The 15176-nt window shown below is 37.2% G+C and overlaps 1 long non-coding RNA gene across 1 annotated transcript; it reads right to left on the bottom strand.

The window, feature by feature from the left end:
* Window positions 1-8693: 8693 nt before the first annotated feature.
* LOC148188042 (uncharacterized) lies at window positions 8694-14533 on the bottom strand. The gene is made up of 3 exons (XR_015778139.1): window positions 14447-14533; window positions 11210-11338; window positions 8694-9072 (listed from the first exon to the last, which is right to left on the bottom strand). It is a non-coding gene; the product is annotated as an uncharacterized LOC148188042 (long non-coding RNA).
* Window positions 14534-15176: the final 643 nt, after the last annotated feature.

The raw sequence follows: 15176 nt of genomic DNA, 5'->3' as shown, positions 1-15176 counted from the left end.
AGCAGAACAAAACACTTCATGAAATTGCTGTCGCTTCAGAAATCCTAAAATTGGGATAGATGTCACTAAGTGGAGAAGCTGTAATCCTGCTCTGGCACTGCAAAACTCTTAAATGTATTATATTTGTGCATGATGTCTGTGTGACAACTCTAATAAGATTATGCAAGTATTATTGGATTTCTGTAAAGTCTCTGATGAGCACTATGTATGGCTAAAAAGGCAGCCATGAAAAAGGTAATGTCATGTTTATTTGGGGAAAAAAACACAGGAAAATTGTTATTGTGATTATAGTATAATTTAGCTGTGATTATTAAACATTTTGAGATCAATATTCCTATAAAGTGATCTTCTAGAGAGAAAACCTATTACAGCATTTTCATTTAATTGCCAAATCAGCTATTTCCCTTTATTCCCCCCCTTTTTCTCCTGATCTTAAAGTCTAATATGGTATTCTATTATCTGCAGACTGAGCTGGCATATTTGATGAAGGTGACAAAATATAAAAATGATGAAGGAAAATTGCTATTACACCAGATATGGTCTATCAATCATTCAATTAGACTCACTCTCAAAAAAAGTCGAATTGTCTGTTATAAAACAACAATAACAGAAATCAAACCATACTTATGTGTAAAAAAGTGCTGTCATAAGTTGGTGTCAATTACAGATGTTTATTAGCGCATATCTAAGAATCCATTTTATTGAACAATGTTTCACAGCCAGGGTCTTAGAGATGCCAAATAGAAATATTTCACAGTTTTCTGTAGACTTCTGAAATAGTCTTTAGTTCAAAATCATGTTTATAAGCAGTAATCATGCAATAAGAGAAGTTAATTAAAAGAATACTTCACCCACAAAATGATCATTTCCATATCAGTGAATCATGCTGCCTATAATCTGTGAAGAAAACATTGTTTTTTTCGTATGCCTCTATGGAAAACAGCCAGTGTATTGATTTATTGTTCAATTGGGGGCCACTTTAACAACAGATGAAAAATGATAATGATATCATTATCACGTATGATATCAAAACATTCATTTACAAACTCATACACGTAATCCCAACACGTCTAGTCAAATATCATTGCTTTGTCAGGGGAATATCCCATCTAAATATGCTATTTTCCAGCATCTGTTCTGATGTTCTGCAACAGCATGTAAATTTACACTCACTGTGTCTTTTATAAATATGGTTCCATTTTTACGGGAAATGTGCCGTTTCTGCTTGTTACGTGCATGCAGTCCTTTTTCAAAAATACACTTACAACATAGGTAAAACACTTCATTTTTATTTTCATTTTCTTGTGCAAAAATGCATGTGATTAGATTTAGAAAAAACATGGTTTGACTCAACATTCTCATGAAATATATATGTAATATAAGTGTATATGATATTGCTCTGAAGGTTGCCTCTTTGCGTCTGTGTTTGACACAAACATCAGTGACAAAGTGGCAGTATTTGGCTAGTTGGGAGTGAGAACAGACTAATAATCAAAATCTCATTTATCCAAAAGTATAACCAATACTTCTCAGACACATTAATTTTCTCCAAAAAAAAAGAAAAAAAAATCCCCTTGGCTTCGAATCGAGAATAAATGAGTTTCACTTTCTGTTCAGTTTTAAATAGTAAGATTTTAGTGTTTCACTAATAGATCCAAAATCTATCCATCCAATCTTTTACTTCTGATTAATGAAAAAAAGTTGTGTATTTTGCTTTTAAAGCATGTCAAACTTTGCTGCCATCTTCATATTAGAAAACCTGTCATTCAGTTTGAGATTGATAGCACTTTTTAATCCTCAGATCTGTTCGCATTTGGATCATGGACCCTTCAGTAGTGAGCTTTCAACACTTGTTTTTTTTTCTTCTTTGCACCCTGACTAAATGTGGCTGTAGAGACCAACTGGTGTCTCACAAGGCCTTGGGCTGCCGTGACTCTACACTGCTCTGAATTTATTGCAGAATCTGATTTTTCAGATGCAGTAACTCAGAAAAGTGACATTACGACAGTAATGCTACTGCAGCAGGTCAGGGGTTGTTGGGATATGTGCTCGGCTTTAGGAAACGGGATGGAGACACGTATGCGTTGGATGTACTTTTGCCCTCATCCACTAACTTTTTCGACACACCATGGGTTGTTTTTTTCTATTTTTTCTCAAAAGCCTTCCAGTCAGCTTATTCTGTTTCATCCGACAGTATGTCCATCAATCTGCAAACCTCTGCCTGCCTCCTCTGCCCTCTGGCTTCAAACATCATCTCAAACAATCATATTCAATATTTGGTTCCAAATACCATAAACTGAGGCATGCCGAGAATCCACCATGTGAGGCTTTTTGCAACATGATACAGAAAAACTTCTTGCACTGCGGCCATGTTCCAGTTTATGTCTTCACTGCTGGAAGAAACCATGAAAATTTAAATTTGATTTTTTTTGCTGAGACCTACAGCAAATCAAGTAAATTACTGACTGTATCTTTGAACAAAATAAAATGTGGACTCTTTAATTCAGAAAAGGTGCATCTGTAGCCAATTCCTCCTTTACATGGAAAGTAGAGTCATGGTTGGCATCTTTTATCCATAAACTGTTTGTATTCCACTGACTTTTCTCCAACTCTAAGTCACAGTAATTGCATTTTCAACATTAGGCTCAATTCCCCGTTGAGCAACAGCTACAAGAGGTCAAGAGAAACTCCCATGAGAGTCTTCGGCACAAGACGAACTGAAGACAATAGCCCATTTAGTCTCAAGATAACAATTTAATATATTTCACAGACTTATAGACTCGGTAGGTTTTATAACCCAGCTGTCTCAAATCCTTCTCCTATGATCGCTGTCATCAGTCCCCTGCTGAGGCAGCGCTGGAAAATATAGACCACAGCTGCTTTCTTGATAGCTGCTGTGAAGGATGGGCAAACAGAGCTGTCAATAAAATTAAAGGCAGAGGAGGAGGAAATCGCAAACTGGGGCTCAGAGGGTTTGGATAAAGAAGTGGCGCAGATGAATACAAGTGGAGCACTTAGTCCGTAATTAGGGGCACAATAAATCTTTTGAAAGTGGATATTTAAAAGTGTTTCCTTCCAAAGTGGTGAAAAGGGAACACTTAGGGATCCTTGGGTGAATTCCAGATGGTCCCCAGAAAATTTTAGTAGTCATTTAGTTTTAATTCCCCAATTAGCACATATTTATTTATCAGGTTTTATTCCTCCAGTCTTTATTTAACCCTTTATTAACTGAATAATATGCTACAATTAGGAGAAATAGCTATAAATGTACTTGGACACACTGTTACATTAATGCAGAGCACCTAAATCCAGGTCCAGTCTTCATACGACAGCACTGTGTTAACACGCATGTTAACTGCAGCAGCTGCTACTTTCCTACCTGCACGACATACGTGGTCCACTGAATATGATTTCTAGTAATTTCAGTGACCTTGTAGTCTTTCATGTTGTAACACCATCACATTAAAATCTCCTTCTGGCAAATATGTATGTCTACAATGAAGTTTTGGGGGGGGTAACAGAAAACGTTCCCATAAAGTTCCAGATTTCATGGTTCCTAGAAGATGAACCCTATGTTCACAGATCTCTCTAAAAATAAATCTGGCACCACCACCAGGTCAAAATCTGCCATTCACAAACACCATTGATCCATAAGAGGGGATATGGAAAAAAAAACTAATGGCTATCTAGTGGCTTACCTTGAATTTGTATCAAGTTTTATAGTCCCAAGAGGATCACTCCCAGTCAGAGACCTCTGATCTTTTTGTACCATCAGGACATAATTTCCATATGCATACACAAAAAATCTCAACATAATGAACAATAGCCATTAAAATACATCTACAGTTGTTTCCTGCTTTCTTGCCTACAAAATATTTGTGGTCCCCAGAGGTTGATTCCTAATGATTTTGGTGGCATCCTGGCCATCTGATCTTTTTGGTTAATAACCCCATCAGGTCAAAATCTCATCTTGACCAACACTACGGTATACAATTAAGTTCTGTAAAATCATAATAATAACAATAACAACAACAACAACAACAACAATAATAATAATAATAATAATAATAATACATTTTCAATTAAATTCTCTCCAACTTTTTAATCGTCTCATTCTTTTTGGAGCCCTCAAACAATTTTTGTAGCACCACCAGGTTAAGTCTATTCACCAATACATAGTCTCAAAAACTAACAGCTAAAAACAAAAAATTACAGCTGATTTTTGAAATTGGCTGAGAAATTTCATGGTCCTAGGAAGATGAATCCTAATTTCAGCAGGTGATGTTTTTCTAAATTATAATTGGAAAAAAATGCAGTTGCCTGCAGATGGTTCCAATATTACTGCAACCATTACTTTTACCTGCAAGATTTTCTTGGTCCCCAGAAGGTGACTCCTAGTGATTTTGTTCATCTATTAACACAATGAGGTCAAAATCTTCCTTTTGGCGAACAATTACATCTATAACAAAGCATCTGAAAACTAATGGCTAATTTTGACAAAAAATGTTATCTGAATTATCATGATCCACAGCAGATGAGCCCAGAAGTTCCTTGAATACCACATTTTGATACGCTTGAATATCAAATATCTGTTCTATATTTATACACACCATCAATATTCCACACTTGCAACACCTTCAGGCAAAAAAGTGTCACCTTTCCAAAAAAGACAGTTTGTCTCATAAAGAAAGAGACAGATTGCCAATAAAGTTGCTGAGCTCTGTAGTGCTCCCAGGGGGATGAACCATTTCAACTGTAATGTCCTGAAGTCCTTATAGCACCACCTTCAAGGCCATACATTTATGGATATTACAGTTAAGGCTCCAACAAATCTGGATCTTAAGTGTTTTTTTTTTTTTAACACCATCACATCACAGCATGCAGTGAAGATTTCAGCCTGTGTGGTTTTAGACTCTCATTTGCTCTTTTTCCTCTATTACAGGTTTGGCATGTAGCTAATGGCTTCTACATTCCAGGACATTTGCATAAATTGCCTGACTTGGCATGCATCTCTCCACTGTCATTATTAATTAATACACTATGCTGTCTAATGATAGTTAGATTTAAGAAGGGGATCACACACATCCACACAAAAACTAACACACACATTCGCACAAAACAGATTGGAATAATTAGTTTATTTTTACATTTTGCTCTTAGTTCCAAGGACACATCTAATTACCGTGGATCATATAATAAAATATTTCTCTTCTTTTGGAAAAATGCTGAAATAAGGTACAGAATTTCTTGAAAAACTTGGAAAAAAAGGGGTGTTACTGAAAAGTTCTGTCTTTTGTTGTCATTGAAAATGATTTTTGTCCCACATCTTTCCTTGTTTATTCCTCAATTTCTACGAAAGCCAAAGACCAAAAATAAAGGAGAGGACATTTGTCACTTGTGCAAAGCCTAAGAGAACAGTTCCTCTGTTTGTTTTGTTGCCTGCTGGTTATTGAAAAGTAATTTGATTTAGAGCCGGTGATCGATTAGTAACTTTGTGTTCATCCTGCACCTCCGCTGCAAAGTATCAAAAGGTACAACAGTTTTCAAATGAACTTTGTCATGCTACGTGGTGTTGCTGTTTATACAAGAAATCCTTAAACTGCAGTAGATATATCATCTACCAAACTATCAGTGCTTCTTTTAACATTCTTACTTTGATGCTGAAATGAGAAGCGTCTGTGCTGCATATAAATCGTTACCCTAATAAATCATTAATCCTGTCTTAAGTCTAAAACACCCCTGTGACATGTTGAGAAAATCCAGTTCCAGAGAAAATAAACTTGTTTCAAGACCTTGTTTCAACTTGATTGAAGGTGTTCTGAAAAAGACAGATGAACATTTCTTTTCCAGATTGTGCAATGAGTCCCAATTGAACTTTCCTCATTTGACTGGCAGATTTTTGTTTTTTTTTTTGACTGAAGGTGAGATAAAATGACATAAAACACTGGGAAACAGGTTGGAGCATGACAGCTCAGTTATACTCTCTAACCCTGTCTCTTTCAGCCTGACCAGTCTGACTACCATCCTGAAGAAACCCACCGTGAGCTCAGCTCTCGCTGGGAAACTGTCTAGCCCGAGGGGCAGATCGTGGCAGGGGTCTGCAGGAGAAATATCCTCCAAAAAAAAAAAAAAAGACGACCGAATCTTTGATCATTTTCGCTACATCAAAACTCCTACAGCTTATTCCCACCTGGAGATTACTATCATATTCACACAAGTCCATTAGATCAAATCATGGTGAGTGAGATCAGATGGAGATCTTATATATATTTGTGTGTGTGCATGTCTGTGTGTGTTTTCTGTGACATTATTTTAATGATATAATTATAATAATTATGAACATAGTTTTCTCAATATTTTCCCTAGTTTTTTTGTCAATAGTATTTGATATTCTCCCACAGCTAATTTTCTGGTCATTTTTGTTACCTTTTCCTTCCTTTTTTTTGGTAATTTATGGTACATTTCTTGCAAATTTGCCCATTATCCTTTCTTGTTTTGGAAAAACATCAAACCAATTTTCTCTGGTTTCAGAGATTCAAATGCTTGTGAAAGGCGTTTGAACGCAGCACAAGAAAATCGATGTTTATCCAGCTGTTAAAGAGTTAAACAACCAGAAAAGTGAGCTGTAAAGGCATGAGATTGGTGTGATCGCCTCTGGTATAAAGAGTCGAAGTGTTGCCCAAAAAAAGTTGTACACCTTAAAATTTCATTTACAATAAGGGAATGTATTATTGGCAATAACTCCAGCACACAGTTTTCCACTGCTGAGAGTTTAGAGACGTATTGGTAATGAAATCCGACAACATCATCCGTTTTTTTTCCCCCTGTTTTAACAAATCTATTGTGTGTGGGTCTAAAGATCTGGCTCATTGTTTCAGTGTCAAACAGCCCACCACCAGCTGGATCATCAAAACTTTTGTAAATCTTTTGAACATATTGCTCACTGTTATCTGCCATCAAATATCCACCATGCACTGTTACACCAAATAATATTTACTGCACCGAGACCTTCATCTTTACTGTTATATTGCGATATGTTTTCAAAGTGTAAACTCAACACTATCCTGACAGGAATGATGTAAGTGTCAACCCTTAACCCGTAGAGTTATTATATATCTATCTGCTCTGGCTCCGTGGGTTAAAAAGCATTCTTTCAGCTCTCTGACATTCCTCCTCTCATGGTTGTCAAAGAGTTCACCATGAATGACCCCGTGTCCTGCAAAACTGCAGCAGTAAATGCAGAACATCATCAAATGTATTAAAGAGAGAGCATCTCTCTCTCTTCAAAATGAATGCAGTGCAGTAATATAAAAAGGTATATCTAGTGACGTTCTACTGACCTTGGAGGCATTCTGTGTTTCACAAAACTCTTATTCAAAAAGGAATAAAATTTATGGCCTCTGAAATAGAGGGCATAAAGGATCAGACACGGCTCTGATTATCCTTAACAAATCTCTGCAGCTGAAGTTGGCATCTAATGAAATAGATGAAATGAGAGAAATGATTATTTTAAAAAAACACATTATTTGTATATTATGTCTCCTAAAGCTTAAAAAACAGTTTAAGAAGGGAAAAAAACATGACAAATGATAGATGTAGTTTTATAAAAGATGATGCATGCATTGACAAACATAGAGAGATTAATGAGGGTAAAAATTTTAAGCATTCATTAATCCTTTGAAACTTGGACAAATTGGCTTGATATTTTTCAAAAACATGGGAAGAAGGTAATGAGCAAATAAAGACGAAATGACCCAAATATTAGCAAAAAAAATATGAAAAGCACAAAAAAAATTCCCCGAAAATTGGCAGGAAAAAAAAGAAAATGACAAGAAGTGTGCCAAAATTATAATAATTTCAACATAATTTTACACATGTCATTATGGTAATTATAAATGTGTTTTTTTCCCCAGGTTTTTTTCTATTTCCCCCCTAAGAAACTTTCTAAATCTATTAATTTGTGGAACATTCCCAACATTACTGAGTCACATATTCAACATAGTTGACATTTAGCCAATAAAACCACCCCCTCCAGCCACAGCCCCACCTCTCTGACTTTGTCCATTGTCATTGTCCACCTGTCCACCAGAGGCCCTCAGACTTTCCCTTGTGCTGCAGTCACCTGACTCCCTCATCCACCTGCTCAGTTGTTTCCATTTCCCCTCGTTAGCTCTGCAGTACCTTTATAACCGGCCTGTTTCTGCTCATTCCCTGTCTGATCACAAAGTTGCCGTGTGCTTCTTTTGTCTTTCGAGCCTCTGGAGTCTGTCTCTCTGTCTGTCTCCATACCTGTACCTGGCTGTAAGTCTATATCTGTACACCCTCACTTCAACAACAAGTCATTGAAGTCTACCACTCTGCCTGCATTGTCTGTGTTTGGGTCTAATCCTGTATTTCCTGAGTCACAACAAAATTGCATTGTGACAGCAGCTCATTAAGTTTTGTCAGCCAAACAATATGAAAACAGCACAGTAAAATGTAGAATGGAAATCTACTTTAATAAGCAGTACGACTTCACTGACAGCATTAAGTCGTCACTCATGACAAAACCATGTGCTGCTGCTGGTTGAAGCTGCATTGATTGGAACTATATTTTGTTCATACTAGAGAGGCTGTCTGTATCCATACTGAGCCTTCCTGCCACAACAGATCAATAAGCCCACAGACAAATGACGACACCACACTGTGCAAACTTTATTTTAGGAAACCATCTGAAAAGCTCACACTGCTCTCAATAAATAAAACAAAAGATTTGATGTGTACAGGGTCCGGGAGAGGTGATGCATCCGTGGTGCTTCAATCAACAGTGGTGAGTTAACACTTTCCTTGATGCTAACAATGAATTCTCACACATTGCAGTAGATGCAGTAGATAATCAGTCCCATTTCTTTTTTCTTGAAAATTAATTTTGGGAGGTCGAGGGGTTTGTAATGGGTGGGCGCTGTATCTCAAAGCTCCCTCCTTGGCCGCGGGCCCGGCTCAGTCTCAGTGCTCTCATCAACCTCTTCTCTAGCAGCAACAGAAGGCAGCTGTTTCAGCAAAAAAAGCTCAGATAAATCCAGTATAAACGGCCTGTCCAAATGGAAGAAAGACAAAGTTGGTGAAGAGGTGGAGAGCACAGTGGAGCAGTTAGCAGCTATAGAGAAAGATATTTCCCTCAGGAGTTTGTGAAGACTGAAACAGCTAAACGGAGAGCAAATGTTGGATTTATATTTATCAAGTGTCTAAAAACGTGAGTCTAATGAGACAATAATGTTGCTCTGCGTGGTCTTGATGTATGAATGTTTGCTAACAGGTTCAGTGGAACCCCTAGTAATTTTTCATAGGGGTGGCCAAATGAGACCAATGCAGTGGCACACCAAACGAGAAACCAAAAGTGAAATTTAGGGAATCTATTATGCTTTTGAAGTATATAGGCTAGCTGAAAATTACATCAATATGAGAGTTACGGAATTGCAGACTGAAGCCCTGTTTCCATTGCACAAAACCCCACTAACACCCACTAACATCTGGCTTTTTTTAAAATAAATTGGGAAAGGTTGTAATCAGCATTCAGACCGGATGAAATTACTCTACAGGAGTCACAAGTATTTACTGGCTCTGACTCGGATGGGTATTGATGGAAATGCAACACCCAGGTAAATGTTTTCATTTTAGCTCCCTTACAGGCAAATTGATATAACAGGCTACCCAAAATACCATCCATCTCTATCCAAGCAGCACTCAAACATTGATCTAAATTAGTCTGCGCCAAGTTTGAATAATAAACTTGAATAAGTAAGAGATATAAAATAAAATTAAAAACAAAAACAAAAAAAATGTTTACTGGGCTCCATGCTGCTTTCCTCTGTTTACTACAAACCTGTGTGCACAGCTCTGGTTTATTGGCAATGGGAAAGGACATATTGAGTAGGGTCATCCATGTTTAAAAAACCTTGGGTGGAAAAGGGATGATACACTTCAGTTTCTTATTTTACAGTTAATATTGATAATTGTCTGATGTGCGCAGACTAATAGCAGTTGAGTTAACATTTTGAGTTCCATTGCAATTCTGTTTCAGTATGTTATGTGTCTGTACATGTTAGGTGATTGATTGTTTTTCAAATATGCTGATCATCATTTTCCTTAAATATACAACTATTTAGCTTACAAGTACACTGATTTTCAAGAACAAAACAATAACTGGTAACAAGCCTTCTCAAGTTTAGGGTGGGTACCCATAATACCTTTTTTCATTCAGATATCTTGAGTTGAGTTCGAAAGACCCCTTTAAAAATGACTATGCCAGTTGTTTCCTTGTGAAATTTAGCCTCACTGTTGAATGTTATTTAGCCCCGTGTGATAAACTAAGCTGAGTTGGTTGGTATCAATGGATACTTTAGGTTGTCTAGTTTCACAAGATGCCACTACTTTGTGTGCCACAGCCTCTAAAAGACAGTAATATTAACCTCCAATTATTTTCGCCGGGAGCGGCATCTGGGAGGGGGTCAGCAAATGTATCAAGGGGGCCAACACCCTCCTGCCATCATCTCAACACTGCCATTAGTCAAATATTAAAGGTGGAATAATGAAACAGAGTTATTGATTAGTGCACCCAATTTTAATTCAATATTTTTTTCATTAATATTTAATTTATGTAAATTTAATGAATCTTCCACATTGGAAGTCATTTTAAAAGGCAATCAGTGACTTACTGATTATAATTACTGAAACAATGCACAATAATAAGTGGTGAGCTTCATGCTCAGTGCTAAAATCATGAAAGAGACAAGGCTACAGAGCACAAAACTGCTATGTATGGAGGGTTTAAAAAGGTAAAGCAATAAAATACATTTATTCAAGTGTAGTTAAGTGCAACTTTGAGGTACTTTTCTTGAGTATTTCCACTTGAAAATGCCCATAATTTACCATGCTATAAAATCTTAATGCTGTAAATGATTTCAAATGTAAATATTTGAGTGAGAGGCTCAGTGTAAGTGTTGTGGTGTCAGGAGACACACTGATGCTGCTCTATTGAGTGGAATAGAGTAAACTGTTACGATTTGGCATTTTCACACCAAATTAGGTTTTCATTGCTGTGCTCGTTCATTTCTATGTTCAGGATGCACATCCAGATCTGCAGAGAATCAAACTGCATTAACTAGGCTTCACTTAATTTGAGGAGAATAGCAGTATGTTCTGTGTGATGCAATAATGTGGTGTTTGTTACCATCAATACGTTCAGATGCGCAAAACTACACTCCTCTCAATTTCTCCAAATTATACTGTGTTGAGTGTAACTGATGTAGTCATGCTTCCCATCCAGTGCATGCTGGGATGGACTCCAGCCCCGCCTGCCCTAGAGAAGGAACAGATGGGCAAAGAAAATTAATGAGTAAATGAATGAGGAACTGCAGGTTTGCCTGGCTGGGCTGCTCACCTGCTGATCACTGATTCTTAGGATCTGTAGGAAAATTGCTTTTTAGTACTTAAGATTTTAAATACATCCATTGTTGATCTGATATCAGGAGCTTTCAATTATAAAAACTTTTAAATCTTTCTAATTATGGACACATGTTTTTTGGTTTCATGGTCAGTGCACATATGTAAAAATATAAAACCAAATGATATGTTTATTAATTCTACTCTTTACATTTGTATGCCTTCATGCCAGGGATAGCTGTGGCTGGAGGCATTATGGCTGTCCATCTGTCCATCTGTCTGTCCATCCTTCTGTCCATATGCCCGTCCCATTCTCATGGCCGCGACATCTCAAGAACGCCTGAAGGAAATTTCTTAAAATTTGCACAAAAAAACCTGTCCCTTTGGATTCATTTTTTTTTTTTAATCTTTTCCATTTAAAAAAAATATTAATTAAAAAACAGTAACAGAAAACAGGTTAAAAAGAATACAGAAAAACAGGTGCTGGAGGGGTCAGAAACCCAAATGGGCTTATAGAAATACCTCACCAAATGTAATACAATAAATTACATTTGATACAATAAATTACAATACGTTGATACCAGCAATAAAAAAAATGGGGTCACGACAAAAAGATCAAGACTAAATGATGAACTGATCAGATATTGGTGGTCAGCGTCAAGGTAAGGGTGACCTTACATCCGTCACATTCTCGTGAACATGATATTTCAAGAAGACCTTGAGGGAGCATCCTCAAATTTGGCACAAACGTCCACTTGGACTCCACAATGAATTCATTAGAATTTGGGTGTCAGAGGGTCATGGTCAAGAAGACCCTGCGACCATCTCATTCTCATGAGAGCAATAGCTCAAGAAGGCCTTGAGCAAGTTTCCTCCAATTTGGCACAAATGTCCACATAAGATCAAGACTGAATTAATCAGTCAAAGGTTAAAGATTAACAATGACTTCTCAAATGACATTTTTGGCCAAAACCCATTAATTCATGTGCTAATTATGACAAAATTTCACACAATTGTCTGCTAGGACATAATGATGAATTGATGGCATTTTATATCCAAATGTCAACCTCACTGTGACAATCAAATGTTTTGCACTTTTTTTTGCCATTGTTCAACATAATTACTCAGGAACAAAGGGGAAGACATTTGTTCGGATAATGAATTGGTGACACTCATCTCAGGTGTCCACCTTTAAACTGGCAGTTGGAACATGCGTGTGATGTATGTGAAGCACGTCCATGTCTGTTTTCCCAGATATGGATGTAAACTGTACGTGCAACTTGAGTGGTTTGTGGCGGTATACACCCGCAAAGCAGTAATTCTGGTTCTTTCAAGGAAACATTCTGCTGTTATCTACTTAAAATCGTAGTGTGATACATTTCAATTTAAAGTGTGTATTTTCAGTAAGGTAGATACCTCCATGATGTATGAGAGAGCAGTATTCCTCCTAGTTTCCCAGCCACACCTGTGACAGTCATAATCACCACATACACACACAGTAACTTCTAGCAGACTGTCATTTTCAATAACTGCCACCTGTCACATTGCAGTTTTCTGCTATTCACAAATATCGGCATGCTTATAGGAATAAACTGACTGAGAGAGACTTTGTGTTATATTAACGCATGATGATGAAGTGGTAATCATTCAAAGAGCATTTCTTCTTCTTTGTGTTAAACAGTGAAGAGCATTAAGCTAATGTTGCAATACCTCCCCCTTCTGTATAATACTATCATGTCAGTCGAATCTGGTAAATTCTGCATCATATTCCATATATTTACACATTCAACAAACAGCTGTTATTCAAAAGTTTTTTTGTGAATTTTCTGTGGTCTTGAGTTGCATCAGATATATACATATATACTATCCTATAGACATAATTCATTGACAATATGGAAGACATGTTTGCCTTTTCAATTTGCATGTATCGGGAATTAATAAACACATTGCACAAGTGTTTTTATCAATTATATTTATGCATTTGTGATGCAAGACTTTTTGACCATTTACAGAGGCAATGAAATGCCATAAACTTCCACAATTTCACAGAAGGCAAGTCCCTTTCCTGTAAATCCTGTAGATGATTGAGAGAGCTCTCTCTCTCTCACGCACAGCCACCGATCACACACCCATGAGTCCCATTCTCAAATGCATAAACATTTGCCCACTCTTCTGCTCGAGCAATTTCCAAACCATGCTGCTGAATTAAATGGAGTGTGCTTAACCATGTCACTCTTAAACTTTCACCCTCAACTAATGCAAGCTGTGTGCACACATAGTAATTTTAGCTCCCATTTAAAAACTTGGTGCTTGAATACATTTATTGACTTTTTAAATCCATTATAACTCTGCCTCTTGCTTTAGTCCCTTTTTACCATACACTCTCCCAAAAAAACCTTCCCCTTTAATACCAAGGACCAGTAAGTAATTATTAGTTTTGACTATTCCTAAAGCTTGCCACAGAATTCTTCAGGGTCTTGACTCAATTGAAATGATTCAAAAACTTTCCAATGGTGAAAATGTGTGTGTCACATAGGTTTTTATAGGCAGTCAGGCTTTGTAGTCAAGATTATTGGAAGATAAAATACAAGTTAGGAACACAGCCAACAGTGTGATAGTCCTCTCAGTTAGCACTACTTTCACAGTCGACACCATATTGACATGTTACGTATATAAGAGTGGCCAAACTGTGCCCTGGTGGTGGTGATTTTTAGTGGGAGTGTGAATGTACACAACAGATTTTATGCCATTTCATCCCTCAGCTTTCAAAATATGCTGTACACAGACAAAGAAAACAAACACAGACGGATGGAAATAACTTATGGATGCAGCAAAATGGATAAAAATCAGTGAAGATTTTTTTTTACCCCCAAGGCACCAAAAAATCCCCATTCTGTTATTTTGTTGGCTGTCTGTAGTTCAGATCCTTTTGTAAATGCAATAATTTCTCAGTCATTAATGACATAAAAGCAAAACTGTCAATTCTTCTGGACAAACATCAAGTAAATCTGGAGTTTTCACTCACGCTGTGGATAGAGGTGCTGTTTCAGCCTGGCTGCTGTCTGCCCAACTGAAGAAACCTGCTCTCTTTCACATAATGAATGCAGCAGAGATACAGCAAGCAGGACTACAGATTTCCTGAGCACTTGCTTATTGACTCTTCTCGAGGAGAGGCCGCAAAAATCAATAGATTTGTCACTAGGCTCTTGTTTTGGAAGAACATGTTGCAAAAGGGCTTAGTGTTGTCACATGCTGTTACACAAGTGCTAATTTGGCAACACTGGGGTAGTTTTAAGTGCGCCCCATCAGGTCACCTGTTGCATATAGGATTTTTAAAAAGTGTCGGGGCAAATAGGTATACTTCTGTTAAAGGATATGTCAACTAGTTCTTTGATGAGGCAACTTAAAGGTCAAGTGTGTAAGATTTAGGGAGATTTAGTGGCATCTAGTGGTGAGGACTTGAAGTGAAACTTCTCCTGGGTAGAAGTTTTTCAGCAAAATATCTGCATCAGATTTCATCCGCTCCAAAACAAACAAGCCCAGTGATCAAAATTGGGAAAAACACTGAATAAAGCAATTTTGTGTTACAAATTGAGGTTTTTCCAATGCTGCTTGTGAAAGATGGGTGTTTTAAGTATGGTGGCCTATGCAAAAATGTAGCAAAAATGTGCTGGAAATGTGGCAAAAATATGAAAATGTGAAAGCGTGAATGACGATCTCCATAGATAAGAACCAGCTCCAGGAACAGCTCATTC

This window comes from Plectropomus leopardus, chromosome 12 (genome assembly GCF_026936395.1).
Source record: "Plectropomus leopardus strain MGB_pleo_1.0 chromosome 12, ASM2693639v1, whole genome shotgun sequence".
Taxonomy (NCBI): Eukaryota; Metazoa; Chordata; class Actinopteri; order Perciformes; family Serranidae; genus Plectropomus; species Plectropomus leopardus.
Note: the sequence above shows the minus strand (reverse complement) of the source record. Positions and strands in the feature narration are given on the sequence as shown.